This window comes from Globicephala melas, chromosome 1 (genome assembly GCF_963455315.2).
Source record: "Globicephala melas chromosome 1, mGloMel1.2, whole genome shotgun sequence".
In the NCBI taxonomy this organism is placed as follows: Eukaryota; Metazoa; Chordata; class Mammalia; order Artiodactyla; family Delphinidae; genus Globicephala; species Globicephala melas.
The window spans coordinates 54,751,092-54,767,489 of NC_083314.1; the positions used below are offsets into that span (position 1 = coordinate 54,751,092).

A 16,398-nucleotide genomic window follows, 5' to 3' on the forward strand; every position below is an offset into this window, starting at 1 on the left:
TTATTTTTTTTTAAAAAATATAAGTCTTGCCAGGGCTGAAGCAAGCTTTGATTTGGCCCAAAGCACTCACTTCTATTAAGCTTGAAAAGCCTCACAAGGAAAATCCCAGAAAGAAGATCAGTGAAAAAAGCATTAACTGTTAGAAGCCATAAGAAATGACTTCCCTTATTCAAAGAATTCAAAGCTAGGCTTAGAGCTAGAGTATTAGAATATCAATCTTACCATTAGCACTGGGGATTCTGAATTTTATTCTTAAAATATAATGCAAAAGACATCCCATCAGCTTTCTCCTTTAAAACAGATGGGAAATGTTCATCATATAAGAAAGTACTGAGCTTCACTGGACACATATATTCATTCCCACCACCGAGAGCCTGGCCTGAAGGAGGTACAAGTATATTGTGAAGTCCCCTAAGTGTAAATAAAATTAGGCATTAAGAGCATCCACATTGCTTACTTTATCTCTCTCCTTTAAAATAGGGGATGATGATAGTATGATTTTTTAAATGTTTCTGGTGAAAACCAAACCAGAACAACAACAAAACCTCATTAGAATTGGGGGTTTAAAAAAAAAAAAACAAGCTATTCCACATTTGGTAAATCCAAACTGATAAATTCCTTTACTGGGACTTTGGTGGTTTCATATTCATCTGGATTTCAAAAATGCCCCAATAGATTATTGTTAATTTTATCAGGTATGATATCAATATTTGGTTATAATTTTAAAGTTCTTATCTGTAAGATATATACTTAAATACTGATGAATGAAATATGTCTGAAATTTTTACTTAATTCCTCAGCAAAAATAGTTGAGGAGAAATGAAAAAAGAAAAGTGGGAGACTGATGGTTACTAAAGCTGGGTGATGGGTACATGGATATGTATGGTACTCTTCTCTCTACTTTTGTGTGTGTTTAATAATTTTCATAATACAATTAATGTATATGCAAAACAAACACTCACAGATATGGAAAACAAACTAGTGCTTACCAGAGGGAGAGGGGAAGAGAAAGGGGCAAGTAAGGGGTATGGGATTAAGAGATACAAACTACAGGGCTTCCCTGGTGGCACAGTGGTTGGGAGTCTGCCTGCCGATGCAGGGGACACGGGTTCGTGCCCCAGTCCGGGAAGATCCCACTTGCCGCGGAGCGGCTGGGCCCGTGAGCCATTGACGCTGAGCTTGCGCGTCTGGAGCCTGTGTTCCACAATGGGAGAGGCCACAACAGTGAGAGGCCCGCGTACAGCAAAAAAAAAAAAAAAAAAAAAAGAGAGATTCAAACTATGTATAAAATAGATAAGTAACAAGGATATATTGTACAGCACAGGGAATTACAGCCACTATCTTGTAATAACTTTTAATGAGGTATAATCTGTGAAAATACTGAATCACTATGCTGTACACTTCAAACTAATATTGTAAATCAAATATACTTCAATAAAAAAAACTGAACAAAAAATTTCCATAATAAAAAGATATTTTTATTGCATCCATTATTAAAGTTCTTATGTATAACTATGGCAATGACACAGTAAGTTTTGGTCTGGATTTCAGTCCTTTCCATTTAAAACACTGGTTTAGAAATGTAACTCTATCCTTGATATTCCAACCACCTAATGTTATAATTAGAGATATTTAATAGCTATAGTCAACCCCAAATATAACATAACCAATTTTCATCCACATTCAGATATACCATGGGGCAAACATTTAGTAAAAGTTAGACATAAAGGTTTATAAAGTAAGTTGGCCCTATTTCCTAGTGCTCATGTAACGACTTCATTATAAGTGGATTCCATTATATTTCAATTTCTGGATCATAGTTCTTTAAGACACATTTTTCCTTATCTCCTCAACATGGAAAATGAAGAAAATAAGTACCAAGTAAATCATCACTCAACAATAACAAAATCAAGCTCATTGAATTTTGCTTTATAATCAATAGGAATTTACACACTTCCTACATTTCTAATCTAACCAGAGCACAAAAACCTAGTCATATATATATATATATATATATATATTTTTTTTTTTTTAACGAGTCTGAGGAACAGAATCTTTCTTCAATACTGACAGTGGGAGAACAGAAAGAGGGCAATAAGTAAAATAAGAAAGTGGACTCTCAGACAATTTCTTCCCAGCACCCCATCCTCAATCATTTCCAATTACTCTCTTGTTCACCAAACAGAACTGTTAAAACCCCAGTAAACAGCAGACTTCCTTAACAAGGTAGAGGTCACAGTGGAAAAATGAGGAGAGAAGTAGGATAATATACAAAAGCACTGCTGTATTTGTTTGTTAACAAGTTTGTATCCCCTACCAGCCAGCCAGACTCTCCAGGGTGGGGACAGGCTCTAATTAGTTCCAGCACTAGCACTGAGCATGTACACAGAAGGTACTCAATAAATATCTATTGACCAAATACATAAATGAACTTAAGAGAAAATAAAATCTCCAAAAAAGGGGGAGGGAAATTACAGAAAAACAAAAATGGCAACAAAGTTGCAAAATACTGCAGATGGAAAGCATCAATTTCAATCAGTCAATCATTAGACAATCATTGCAAACATTTTTGGAGTTCCCTAAGGTTCTACTCAGTGCTCTAGGTAGATAATGAAATTAACAGTCAAAGTTAAATCTTTATAGGCTTTTTGCTTATATTATTTTCCTTCTGGATAATCCCTTTGTCCTGTATCTCAATTATTGCCTGTGTGTCTGTTCCTTTGTTTATCCATACAATACTTAAGTGAATAAAGACCATAAAGTGTCAAAAGATTAACCAAGATCTGTATGGGGTACAAGTCAGGACAAGTATCACAGAGGTAGGTAAGTCCTGGGTCTAGAAAAATAAGTGCTGAACAGCTGGACCAAGGGAAGTACACTGAGAAAGTCCCCACAGAATGACCAGTTCTCAGGGGAATCAACGGGAAGTGGGGTGTAATGAGAAGGGGTTGCAAGGCTAAAGAAGGGCCAGATCCTGAAGGGCCTTATAGGGCATAGTAAGGAGTTCAGACTTCTAGATACTATGAGTTAGGGAATCACTGAAGGATTTTAAACAAAGGAATTTCATGCTCTAGTAGAAATATGGAAAATGATTAGGCGATGAGAAAGGAATCAAGAGGTGAGGCCAAATGTTAAGAAGCAGAAAATGAACAGAACTTGGTCACTGAGTAGATGTGAGCAACGCCTAGACCAGCTCCTAAGTTTTTTGGCTGGATGGTACCATTCTCTGAAACACAGAAGTGAGAAGGAAGAGCAGGTTTAGAAGATAAGTTCAGTCTTACATCCTGGATTTTGAACCGTGTCATTTTGCCAATTATTTAAAATAGTATTAAATAAGAAGAAATATTACTGTAATTCACATATTCGATTAAAGAAGAGAAATTATAAAATCACCTAAACAGATGCACAAACAACGGATAAAATTAAACAGCCACTAATAATTTACAAAAAAATTAGCAAATTAGTAATAGAAAGGACTGCTTTAGGCCATACAAAGGCTATCAATCTAAAACCTAGAGTAAACATAATATTTCATGATGAAATCTTAGAAACATTCCCTTTAAAACCAGGAACAAGACAAGGATGATCATTATCATGGTTCTTCTAACAGCTGCTAGAAGTTCTTACTGATGCAACAAAAAGGGAGAGGACTTCCCTGGTGGCTCAGTGGTTAAGAACCCGCCTGTCAGTGCAGGGGTCATGGGTTCGAGCCCTGCTCCGGGAAGATCCCACATGCCCCAAAGCAACTAAGCCCGTGCACCACAACTACTGAGCCTGTGCTCTAGAGCCCATGAGCCACAACTACTGAGCCCTTGTGCCACAACTACTGAAGCCCGCGCCTAGAGCCCGTACTCCGCAACAAGAGAAGCCACCGCAATGAGAAGCCCGCGCACCGCAACGAAGAGTAGCCCCTGCTCGCCACAACTAGAAAAAGCCCGCGCAGCAACGAAGAGCCAATGCAGCCAAAAATAAATAAATTTATTAAAAAATATATAAAGGGAGAAGGTAAATATAAGGGTTAGAAATTAGAAAGGAAGACAAAAAACTATTTTTTTTAACAGATGACTGTAATCATTTAATTAGAAACAGCTAAAATAATCTATGGATAAAAGAATAAAACTATTTAGAGATTTTTAGCAAGTTCATTAGATACAAGGTCAATTTACAAAATCAATAGTATGTCTTTACAGTAGCAACAACCAGTTAAAAAACATAAAATAAAGCCCATTCATACTTGCCACAAAAACAAAGGTCTCTTGGAATAAATCTAACAACAACAACAATAACAAAACCCTCTTGTGAGGAAAAATTTTAATTTTGTTAAAGAACTTAGAAGAGGACCAAAATAAGATACATGGGAAGACAACAGCATTAATATATCAACTCTTCCAAACACAATTCCATTTAATATCCCAAAAGATTTGTTTATATAAGCCGTGGTAAGCTGACTGAAAAAATTTACACTGAAGAGCAAAGGGCTAAGAATAGTCAAATTTTAAATAAAAATAAAGGAAGAGGCATATGCCCCTCTTAGATATCAAAGATTTATAATAAGTTTTATTAATTAAAACTGTGTCTTAGAGCTCAGGGATAGACACATAGACCAATGGAACAGAATTAAAGAGCCTGGAGACAGGTCCATGTACATACGGGACTTGGTATAAAACTTAGGTGGTATTATTACAAATCGGTGGGGAAAAGATCGGATAGTTAATAAGTGGCGATCAGACAACTGGCTATTAAAAAGAGGAAAAAAAACCCAATTAGGTTCTCTACCTCACATTATAGAAAAAATCTGCACAGATGAACTGAATACTTAAATAAGAAAAACAAATATTTAAAAAATTTTATATATAGAACACTATGATCTCTATGAAAATCTATAAAAATCAGTTTTTAAAAAGTGCCTGGCACACAGTAAATACTTAATAAATATTATCTTCATCATCATCATCATCTATGACCTCTAGGTAAGGAAGAAATTTAAAATAAAAAACCAAAAGCACAAATCATAAGAAAACAGAAATCACATGCCTTACCGTGGCCTACAAGGCTCTACCCCATCCGGCTCTCTGTCTTCCCTCACTTTTCCTCCCTGCAGTTTCTCCAGTGCACCAGGCACACTTCTGACTCAGTCTTTTCACTGGCTGTCTTCTCTCCCTTCAACACTTTCTCTTCTATACAGCCACGTGGATCACTCCCTTGCCTCAGCCAAGGCTTTGTTCAAATGTACCTTTTCCATGAAATCCACCCTGACCGCCCCCTCTATTTAACATTGTGCCCCCTGCCAGCCCTACTGATCTCCCTGACCTTCTTCCAAGTTTTTTGTATTACCTATCAACTTCTAATACACTGTATCGTTTTACTTAATTATGGTGTTATTACCTGTCTTCACGTAAATATAAGTTTTACATTTTGCCTCCTTGATTTACTATCATATTCCCAGAGTAGAAGAGTGTCTGACACATAGTCAATAAATACTGAATGAAGGTAAGTCTAACTCATTAAAATTAAAAACTTTGGGGACTTCCCTGGTGGCACAGTGGTTAAGACTCCACGCTCCCAATGCAGGGGGCCCAGGTTCGATCCCTGGTCAGGGAACTAGATCCCATATGCATGCTGCAACTAAGAGCCCGTGTGCCACAAGTAAGGAGCCCTCGAGCTGCAACTAAGGAACCTGCCTGCCACAACTAAGACCCAGTGCAACTAAATAAATAAATATAAGAATTTTGGTAAAGAGAAACACACCACAAAGTTCAAAGCTAAGAAAAAATCTGAAAGATGTGTATAACAAATATAACCAATAAAGGATTAATACATAAATATCTATATAAGCCAATAGAAAAAGAGACAATCCATTAAGTAAGTGAGCTAATGATGTGGATAGGCAATTCAAAGAAAAGGAGAGCCATCAAACACATGAAAAGAGGCACCATCTCATCAGTCATCAGCAAAATGAGGAAACCACAAGATGTCTTTTTTTCCCTTTCTTCCCCCCACCCAGCTTAACTGAGATATAACTGACATATAACTTTGTGTAACTTTAAGATGTACAGAGATACCATTTCATTCATAGATATAAAACTGGCAAAAATTAGAAAATCTAAAGATACCAAGTGCAAGTGATGATGAGGGGATGCTGCTGGAGTGTAACAGAATAACCACTTTTGGGAACAAGCTGGCAATATCTAAAGTTGAAGTTGTACATATCCTACAGTCTAACACCTCCATTCTGCAGTATATACCCCAGAAAAGCTCTAGATCAGGTGCTCAAAGATATATATACAAGAATGTCTGGGGGAATATTATCAATATTTATAATAGCAAAAACTAGAAATAACTAAATAACCGTAAATAAGAGAATGAATAAACAAACTATGTTACAGTCATATAATGGATTGCTAGTAGATGTACATGTAATAATACAGGCACATCTCAAAACCAATACTAAGTGGGAAAAGTAAGCTTAAAAACGATAAGCATAGTATAAAATCATTTATGTAAAATTTAAAGACGCATAAAGTATAGAGATTCTAGAGCCAGGCTTTCTATGTTGCAATCCTGGTTCTAACACCTGGTACCTGTATGACCTTGAGCAAGTCACTTACCTCTCTGTGCCTCAGTTCCTCATCTAAAAATGAGAACAGTAACTGTACACAGGACATTATGATGAAAGCAGTTAATACTTGAGATACTTAATGTTATGTGTCAATTTGGTACGCTGTGGTGCCCAAATGTTTGGTCAAACACCAATGCAGATGCTGCTATGAGATTAACATTTAAATCAGTAGACTTTGAGTAGAGCAGATTACTCTCAGTGTGCGGGTCCTCATATAATCAGTTGAAGGCCTTAAGGGTTAAGACCTAGGTTTCTTGAAAGACAAAACATTCTCAAGACTGCAACATAGAAATCCTGCTCAAGTTGCCAGCCTGCTGCCCTGCAGAATTCAACCTCAAGACACAACATCAATTCTTGCCTCGACTGCCAGCCAGCCAGCCTGCCCTACAGATTTCACACTTACCAGCCTCACAATCACTAAGATAATTCCTTAAAATAAATTTTCTCTCCTGCCTTCTCTGTATCCTATTTGTTCTATTTCTTTGTAGAGCCCTGACTCATTAATGTGATATATATGCCAAGTGCTTAGAATAGTGGCTGGTACATAGTAAGTGCCACATAACTATTAGCTCTTATTAAATATAATGTATTAAAAGTATTAAAAAGTTAATGGGATGAATACACACCAATTTTAGGATGGCAGAAACTCTGGAAGAAGGGAGGTTAAAGTGATTGAAGGTAACTGAGTGTTTAACTATATTTGCATTGTTTGATTTCTTAAAATATGATCACAAATAAATATGACAAAACATTACTATTTATTAATGGGGGCACAAATACTGGGGTATTCATTCTGTAATTCTGTTTTTGAAATATAACTGACTCAAACATGGGTTTGAGCTGCGCAGACCCACTTATTAGCAGATTTTTTTCAGTAATAAATACTACAGCACTACATGATCCATGTTGGTTGAACCCACAGATGCAGAATCATGGCTACAGAGGAACCACATAAATGGAGGACCATCCGTAAGACATATGTGGATTTTTGACTGTGTAGAGTGTCAGGTGCCCCTAACCCCCACATTGTTCAAGGGTCAACTGTAGTTCATAATGAATAATGTTTTTTAAGTATGCAGAAAAAGTTGAGACAAGTATAAACTCTTCATTGATAGAGTTTGTCTTTAAGGGAAGCAGGGACAGGGAGAGGTGATTATCAGTACAAGGGGGCCCCAAGAACTTTCTGGCTGTTTTTTCTTTTTTTTTTTTTTTGCAGTACGCGGGCCTCTCACTGTTGTGGCCTCTCCCGTTGTGGAGCACAGGCTCCGGACACACAGGCTCAGCGGCCATGGCTCACGGGCCCAGCCGCTCCGCGGCATGTGGGATCTTCCCAGACCGGGGCACGAACCCGTGTCCCCTGCATCGGCAGGCGGACTCTCAACCACTGCGCCACCAGGGAAGCCCTGTTTTTTCTTAATATGAGAAAGATAACATGTTCCAGGTTTAAAGAAAGAGTCACCAGAGGAGAAGTTGAAACTGTTATGTCAAGTGAGATTATCCCTGGGGGAGATGGGAAGGGATCAGATTGGGAGCAAGGCCGAAAGAATTAGTGTTGACCAGCGGGGGACAAATCTTTTCCTAAGCCTGGAGAAAATAAGAAAGGTAAGTTTAGAAGTAAAAAAATGTATCTGAGCAGAATCTGTTTACCCTAAATTTTCTGGAAAGCAGGAAGCAAGGTCATTATTTACAGCTCCCCATAAATGTCATTTCTTTCATAAACCCCTCCCTTCTGATTATGCAATGAGAAATGTTCTTTCCCCTTTTCCAGATTTCTATAGTATTTTGTACCTTTCTCATGAAACTGACCGGACTGTAGTTTAAAAGTGAAGCCCTTAGAAGCCTTAGGTACCTCTGACTCAGGTGTGATAACTCAGCCACGTTTATATCTCCCAATGGAACCACTTGGCAACGTAAGTTCTGACTAAATACTTTTTTGATTAAACCTTACAGGTGACAAAGTCTACGATTAAGCAAATGACTTCACAGTCTTTGTTGATGTGGAATATACTCAAATGATTAACATTACTGTGTAATTTGACTACATATCATTTATCCAGACATGGCACTAAGGGTAAGGCTTTGAGCTCCTGTTCATTGGGAAGGTTCTAGCAGAATTCAGCACTGTGAAAATCATGCAGAGGGACCATACACTTAAAATAAACCAACCCTTTAAAACCTGTCGTTCATTGTCTTTGAAAAAATAGTCATCTATTCAATAAAGGCTCCATATGCACTTGATATATTTTTAACTATCATCCAACAAACATTCACTGAATACTTACTATGCTTTACACAAACCATCAGCCTTAAAGGTTATTTCAGTTGTTTCTAATATCCAAATACCTAATAGGTAACAGTATAATGACTAGCATTTATTGAGCCTTTCCTATGTACCATATGCTGTTATAAGCATATAATACATTTTATCCTATTTAATTCTCAAAACTTTACATACATATTCTATTACTGTCCACATTTTACAGAACAGAAAGCTGAAGTACAATATGGTTAAGTCGATTTGCCTGAAGTGGCACTGCTGGTAAGTGGCACAGAAAGGATCTGAACCCAGACAGACTCCACACTTTAACAACTATATTGAATTTCTTTACCAGAAAATGAAAAGTTTCGGTATCTTTGAGATGTGAATAATATGCATGTGTTCCAGTTTTAGAAATAATGTTGTCATCTGATTTCTCAGTTGGAGGAGACCAAGAAATCTCACAAAATGATCAAAAACCTGGTCCTTATTCAGAAGCATTTCTCTCCTGGTACATGAGTAGGTCATGTTCTTAAATTCCATGGTGAGAAAGCAATGCTGGGAGAGACAGCCAGTATCTAAAGAACATGTCAGGAAAAAAAGTAGTTTTAAAAATTGAAGGGCAGAGTGAATGCCTCAAAACAGCAGTTAACTATTGAAAATAAATGTCCTTTCCCATACTGATTTCAATAGTTTGTTTCAACAGTAGAGACCTCAATGCAGTCACTACATCCAATTTGGACTGTGTGTACGCAAACTGATACTGAAAGATAAACGAAGACCTTCCTTGTTAAAGCCACTGTCTGTTTAGGTCTATTTGTTAACCTGTATTTTAATACAACAAATACTACATTTTTGTGACTATAATTTTTTTCTTCCTTTTTTGGAAAAGGTTTCGACCTTTTTGCCTTCTGGACTTACATCTGGCCTGTGAATATAAAATTTTGCTTAGCTCCTGTACTACTCTTTTCAATGATGTTTAAGTGTTATGAGGTCATTTTAAGTCCCATCACCATCTAGACTGGATGACAAAGCAAGAAGATAAGTTCAGATATATTACTGTGAAAGTCTTAAAAATCTAGCCAGGTGAGGATAAATATATAGATCAATGGAACAGAATTGAGAGTCCAGAAACAAACCCTTACATTTATAGTCAATTGAGTTTTGACAAATTTGCCAAGGAAAGGCAACAGGTTTTTCAACAAATGGTGTAGGGACAATGGATATCCCTATGTGAAAAAAAAAAAAAATGTATGTAGACTCTTATACCACCCCCCCACAAAAAAATGAAAACAAAATAGATCATAGGCCTAAATGTAAGAGCTAAAACTAAAAAACATTTAGAAGAAAACCTAGGAAAAAATCTTTGTGTTAGATCAGGCAAAGATGTCTTAGATATGACATCCAAGGCATAATCCATAAAAGAAAAAAAAAATGGTAAATAAAAAACTGTTGCTGTTCAAAAGACATCATTAAGAAAGTAAAAAAGAATAGCACAGGGAACGCTATTCAATACTCTGTAATGACCTATATGAGAATAGAATCTAAAAAAGAGTGGATATATGTATATAATAAACTGATTCACTTTGCTGTAAAGCAGAAACTAACACAACGTTGTAAATCAACTATACTCCAATATAAATTAATTTAAAAAATAAAAATAAAAAATAAATAAATAAAAGGGCAACAGAAAGGATCCTTGCAGTGATGAAATTTTTCAGCCTCTTGACTGTGGTGGTGGACACACAAACCTATATATGTAATAAAAGTGTATAGAAATCCAATCTCCCAATTCATCCCACTCCCCCATTCCCCACCTTGGTGTCCATACATTTATTCTCTACATGTCTCTATTTCTGCTTTACAAACAGGTTCATCTGTACTATTTTTCTAGATTCCACATATATGCGTTAATATACGATATTTGTTTTTCTCTTTCTGACTTACTTCACCCTGTATGACAGTCGCTAGGTCCACCCACATCTCTACAAATGACCCAATTTCGTTCCTTTTTATGGCTGAGTAATATTCCATTGTATATATGTACCACATCTTCTTTATCCATTCATCTGTCGATGGACATTTAGGTTGCTTCTGTGTCCTGGCTATTGTAAATAGTGCTGCAATGAACACTGGGGTGCATGTGCCTTTTGGAATTATGGTTTTGACATATGTACACTATTGATACTATGTATAAAACAGATAGCTAATGAGAACCTACTCTATAGCTCAGGGAACTCTACTCAATTCTCTGTGGTGACCTAAATGGGAAGAGAATCGAAAAAAGAGGGGACATATGTATACTATAGCTGATTCACTTTGTTGTACAGTAGAAATTAACACAACATTGTAAAGCAACTATACTCCAATAAAAATTAATTTCAAAAAAGTATATAGAACTAATCCATACATACACAAATGAAACAAGTAAAACAGACACAAATGATTATATCAATGTCAATGTTCTATTTATAACATTACACTATATGTTTACAAAATGTTACCATTGGGAAAAACAGGATAAAGGGTAAATGACAATTGTCTGTATTATTTCTCACAGTTGCATGGAACCTACAATCATCTCAATTAAAATTAAAATTTAAAAACAAACAAAACAAGCAAAAAAAAGTAAAAAAGAAAAGCCATAGATTGTGAGAGAATATTTATAAATCATATATCTAATAAAGGACTTATACCCAGAACATATAAAGAACTCACGTAACTCAACAAGACAAATAACCCAATTAAAAAATAGGCAAAATCTTTGAAAAGACATTTTAACAAATGGCTAGTAAGGACATGAAAAGATGTGCAACATCATTAGGAAAATGTAAATAAAAACTTCCAATGAACTACTACTACACACCCACCAGAATGGTCTATAATGAAAAAGACTAACAACATTAATAAGTGCTGTTGAAAAAACAGAAACTGGAATCCTCAGATGCTGCTAGTGGGAATGGAAAATGTTACCGCCACTTTGCAAAACAGTTCAGCAGTTTCTTCAAAAATTAAACACGGGCTTACTATACAACTCAGCAATTCCACTCCTAGGCACCCACCCAAGAGAAATGAAGACATGTTCACACAAAAACTTGTATATAAATGTTCATAGGAACATTACTCACAGTAGCTAAAAACTGAAACAAGCAAAAAGTTCACCAACTAGTAAATGAATAAACAAAATATGGGATATCCATACAATGGAATACTATTATGCAACAAAAGGGCACAAATGACTGATATGTGCAATAGCAGAGATGAACATCAGAATCATCAAGCTAAGTGAAAGATGCCAAGTGCAAAAGATTATACATTGTTTAATTCCACTTATATAAAATTAACAGAGAATGCAAATCTGTAAAAACAGAAAGTAAATTACAGTTTGACTGGGTCTGGGAGTGAGATGGGGACTGACTGAGAATGATGATGAGGGAACTTTTTGGGGTGACCACATCTAAAACAAGATGTGGTCATCGATGCACAAGCCTATAAGTAATTATCCTTCCTGAGTTTCAACTGGGCTCATGGATACCCATCTAAAGATTATCTTTCCCAGCCTTCCCCGAAGCTTGGTGAGGCCATATGACTAAGTTTGGCTTTAAGCAAAGATGATGTATACCATTTTGTACCAGTGCTTTTAAAAGGGAAGGGGTTTGTCCTCCCCTTCTTTCCCCTATTGGCAGTGAGATGGCAAAAGCTCTAACAACTTCTTGGACCCATAGATGGAAGCAGCTTGTGAGGATGGCAGAGCCGTCCTACATCCTACCAGCCTCGGATCTCACAATGTTGGACTGTATGTGAGAAAACCACTGAACTTTAGGAATAGTACAATTACGTTTGAGAAAATGAAGAATGGAGTTCACCACTCAACAATTTGTTAACTGTGAAGTATCTTAGGCAGCAGCTATCTTTATGAACTGTCTGCAGACCAGCAATAAGAATGTTCTTATCTAATTACAGAAAAATTTATGCAACAACTTCTGTTAGTTTTCAATATTTAAGATCCACTGTAGATAAATATGTGGGGAAATCTGTCCTGGACACTAGTACATATCTGAAGTATATGTGCTGAAAAGTTATTGAAGCTTTGTAACTTCCTTCTATCTTTTAGGTGTCAATACTTATTTTCTGAAACAACGAATCACCAGTCTTTCATTTCATACAATCACTGGCATTAAAATAGTGCTAAGTAAAAATCTGTCTTTTTTCTTTTTCCTATCGTTCTCCAATAAAACTTTAAGATAGCTAAATACTATAAAAAAGCCTTTTGTGGAAAGCTCATTTATATAAAGAAGCTAGGTATTTCCTTACCTGCCACCTGACTTAAAATAGAATGGTGTGAGAGGAGAGAGCTGAAAATCAGAAGGCAGTTATTAACCTTATAAGTGATAAGGTTAGGTGATTAGGTTAATAAACTTTGTGAAACTTCCACAAAGTAAGGGTTTGGTAAACATATTTACCTCATCAGGAAGATTGTATCACAAAAATAGGTATATTCTTCAGGCAAGACAAGAGAAGCTGCTTGTCCTAACTGACAGTCCACAGGGACAAACATCTTATCTCTAGAAACACAAGGTTTAGTGCTGATACCCTACTCATGTGGCAATGATGTGCAAGTCAAAACCTCGGGGGAAACAATCAAAATCCTTATAGTTATATGGCTTCATCACATAGCTCTTATAAATAAGCATGCAGAGTGGACTATGGATGGACACCGCTACTTAGAGCCAATGGTACAATCTGTGTCATATATAGTAGAGACATAAGCTTTCATAAAGTGCTAGGCAATAATTAAACTTTGAATTATTTTGCTGCTTAGTGGGTATACCAGATGACAATAGAAATGACAGCAGTAGGAAGTTGATGCCATTAAAATGGCACATATTTCATTTATTTTCACTATTTTCTAGGTTAAAAAATCTGAAAACATACAGGCTATAAATATTTGAGATAAATTTTATTGTTAAATGAATCCTTTTCTGAAAATCTAGAAGAGAACGGAATTCACGGTTAATTTCAACTACCTGACATGACTTCTCTCTCAGATTGATACACATTTCCATAAGAAATAAACTTATCTGATTAGACACAGCTGGTGCTGCCCCAAACAGATTCAGTTTGTGTTTGCTCATCTGTACCTGTTTATACTTTGCTTTTAAGACATTTCTAGATGTGGGTGTGTTCTTTTCTGAGAACATTGAAACTTCTTGAGATCAAAGATCATGTATTTGGCTTTTTTTGATAGCTCTAGTAATAAGGCATGGTATACTCTTGTCACATATAAATGCATAGCTCCAGCTTGTATAAGGATGAAACAAGTATCCAATCCTTTGCGTTACTTTTCCAGGACAATGGATGTGAGCTGGTCTGTTCATATTCTCTTGCCTGGTCCCTTTTGTGAGATAAATTTGAGAGGCTATTGGCAGAGAAAAGTAGTAAAATCTACAGAACAGAACACAATCATCTGTCTTGTATGGCTTGTACGTCACCAATGCCTGCCAGCCATGGACAATGCCACTGACCAATATTTTATGTTTTATCAAACAATGAGTTCATGAAAACATAAATGCTTACCCAACTTGATTTATACTTTAAATTTTCAGAAGTAAAAATCAAATCTTATCTATTTACTCACTTGACCTACAAGGCAAAAACAGGGCTGCCAAGGGTAGGAGCTACTGTGAATAACAATGCCAGAAACATAGCAATAAGAGGAAGTTTCCAAACTGAGCAGAGCTTCTGCATTACTCTGAGCCTAGTCAGCATAGCACAGAAGCTGCAGGGAGAAAACTGGGATATCTGGAATAAAACACACCCTGGTTCTGGGAGGAGTTTAAAAATTACTGTCTCCAGAGTCATCTGTATCTCCTTTCTTCACCTTCAAGGTAAGCACAGCCTGATACGTGGAAGCAGTAAAAATCTCTTACTGTTAAGTCATGTGTCACTATATTCAGCAGTTTAGAAGAATGCTAGGAGTAACAAGGGAGCTTTAATTTTTATAAAAATAAATGATTCAATTACATAATAGGAGTATTTGTATGGGCTATTTTTAACATCTTGAAATCCAATAAGATATTACTAAGCAGATAATATGCTCACAAAATTTACTGCCAGTCTTACAAGCACATTCTCAGATTCTATAAGCATTAGTTAAAAATCTCAAAATATCCTTCATAGGTAAATGGGAACCTTTTCATGGAAAGATAAAGCTTAGAGAAGGTAGCAAAACTACTCAACTCACACAAATTTTCAATTTAGCTACTATATTATTCTGCATGTATTCAACTGAACAGTTTGCATTCTTATTATTAAATTACATAAAGGTTCACTCTTATAAGTTTTTTTTTCCTTCTGTTTTTTAGCCATGCCACGTGACATGCGAGATCTTGGTTCCTGGACCCAGGGATCGAACATGCGATGCACCCCCGGCACTGCAAGCTCGGTGTCTTAACCATTGGACTCCAGGGAAGTCCCAAGGTTCACTCTCTTAAACAGATGTTTTTATGAATTTTATGGTGCTTTATGTCAAGTAAAAATATCTTTGACACAAGAACAAAAAAAAATAAGTTGGACTTCATCAAAATTAAAAATGCTGTGCAAAGAACATCAAGAAAGTCAAAAGACAATCTACAGAATGGGAGAAAATATTTGTAAATCATATATCTGATAAGGGTTGATATCCAGAATGTATAAAGAACTCTTACAATTCAACAAGACAAACGACAGTTAAAAATGGGCAAAGGACTTGAGTAGATGTTTCTCCAGAGAGGATATATAAATGGCTAATAAGCACAAATGAAAAATGCTCAGCATCATTAGTCATCATAAGGAAATGCAAATTAGAACACAATGAGATAACCACTTCACACCCACAAGGATGGCTAGAATAAAAACAAAAACCAAAAAAAAACCGAAAAGTGTTTAGAGTGTCAGTGAGGCAGTAGAGAAAGTAGAACTTTTGTACACTGCTGGTGGGAATGTAAAGTGGTTCAGCTACTGTGGAAAGTAGCACGGTGGTTCCTCAATATGATAAATCTATATTTAACTTACTAACAAGCAATTCCACTCCTAGGTATATACCCAAAAGAATCAAAAACAAGGACTCAAACAGATACTTGTACACACCCATGGTCACTGTCGCGTTATTCACAATAGCCAAAATGTGGAAACAATCCACATGTCCAGCAACAGATGAACAGAAATAAAATGTGTTCATATAGTATATACATACAACAGGATGTGCTCAGCCATAAAAAGGAATGAAGTTCTGATACATGCTACAATAGGGATGAACCTTGAAAACATTATAGTAAGTAAAACAATCCAGACACAAGAGGACAAATATTATATGATTCCACTTACATGAAATATCTAGAATAGGCTAATTCACTGAGACAGAAAGTAGATTAGAGGTGAGCAGGGGTTAGGAGAAAGGAGGGGAATAGAGAAAAACTGCTTAATGGGTACAGAGTTTCTGTGGGGAGGGGAGGAAGGTGGGTAAACCTGTTTGGGAGATAAA

General features: G+C 36.3%; 1 protein-coding gene across 5 annotated transcripts in view; it reads right to left on the reverse strand.

The window, feature by feature from the left end:
* RABGAP1L (RAB GTPase activating protein 1 like) overlaps nucleotides 1-16,398 on the reverse strand; it is a 686,895-nt gene that overhangs the window by 54,355 nt on the left and 616,142 nt on the right. The window lies entirely within an intron of this gene.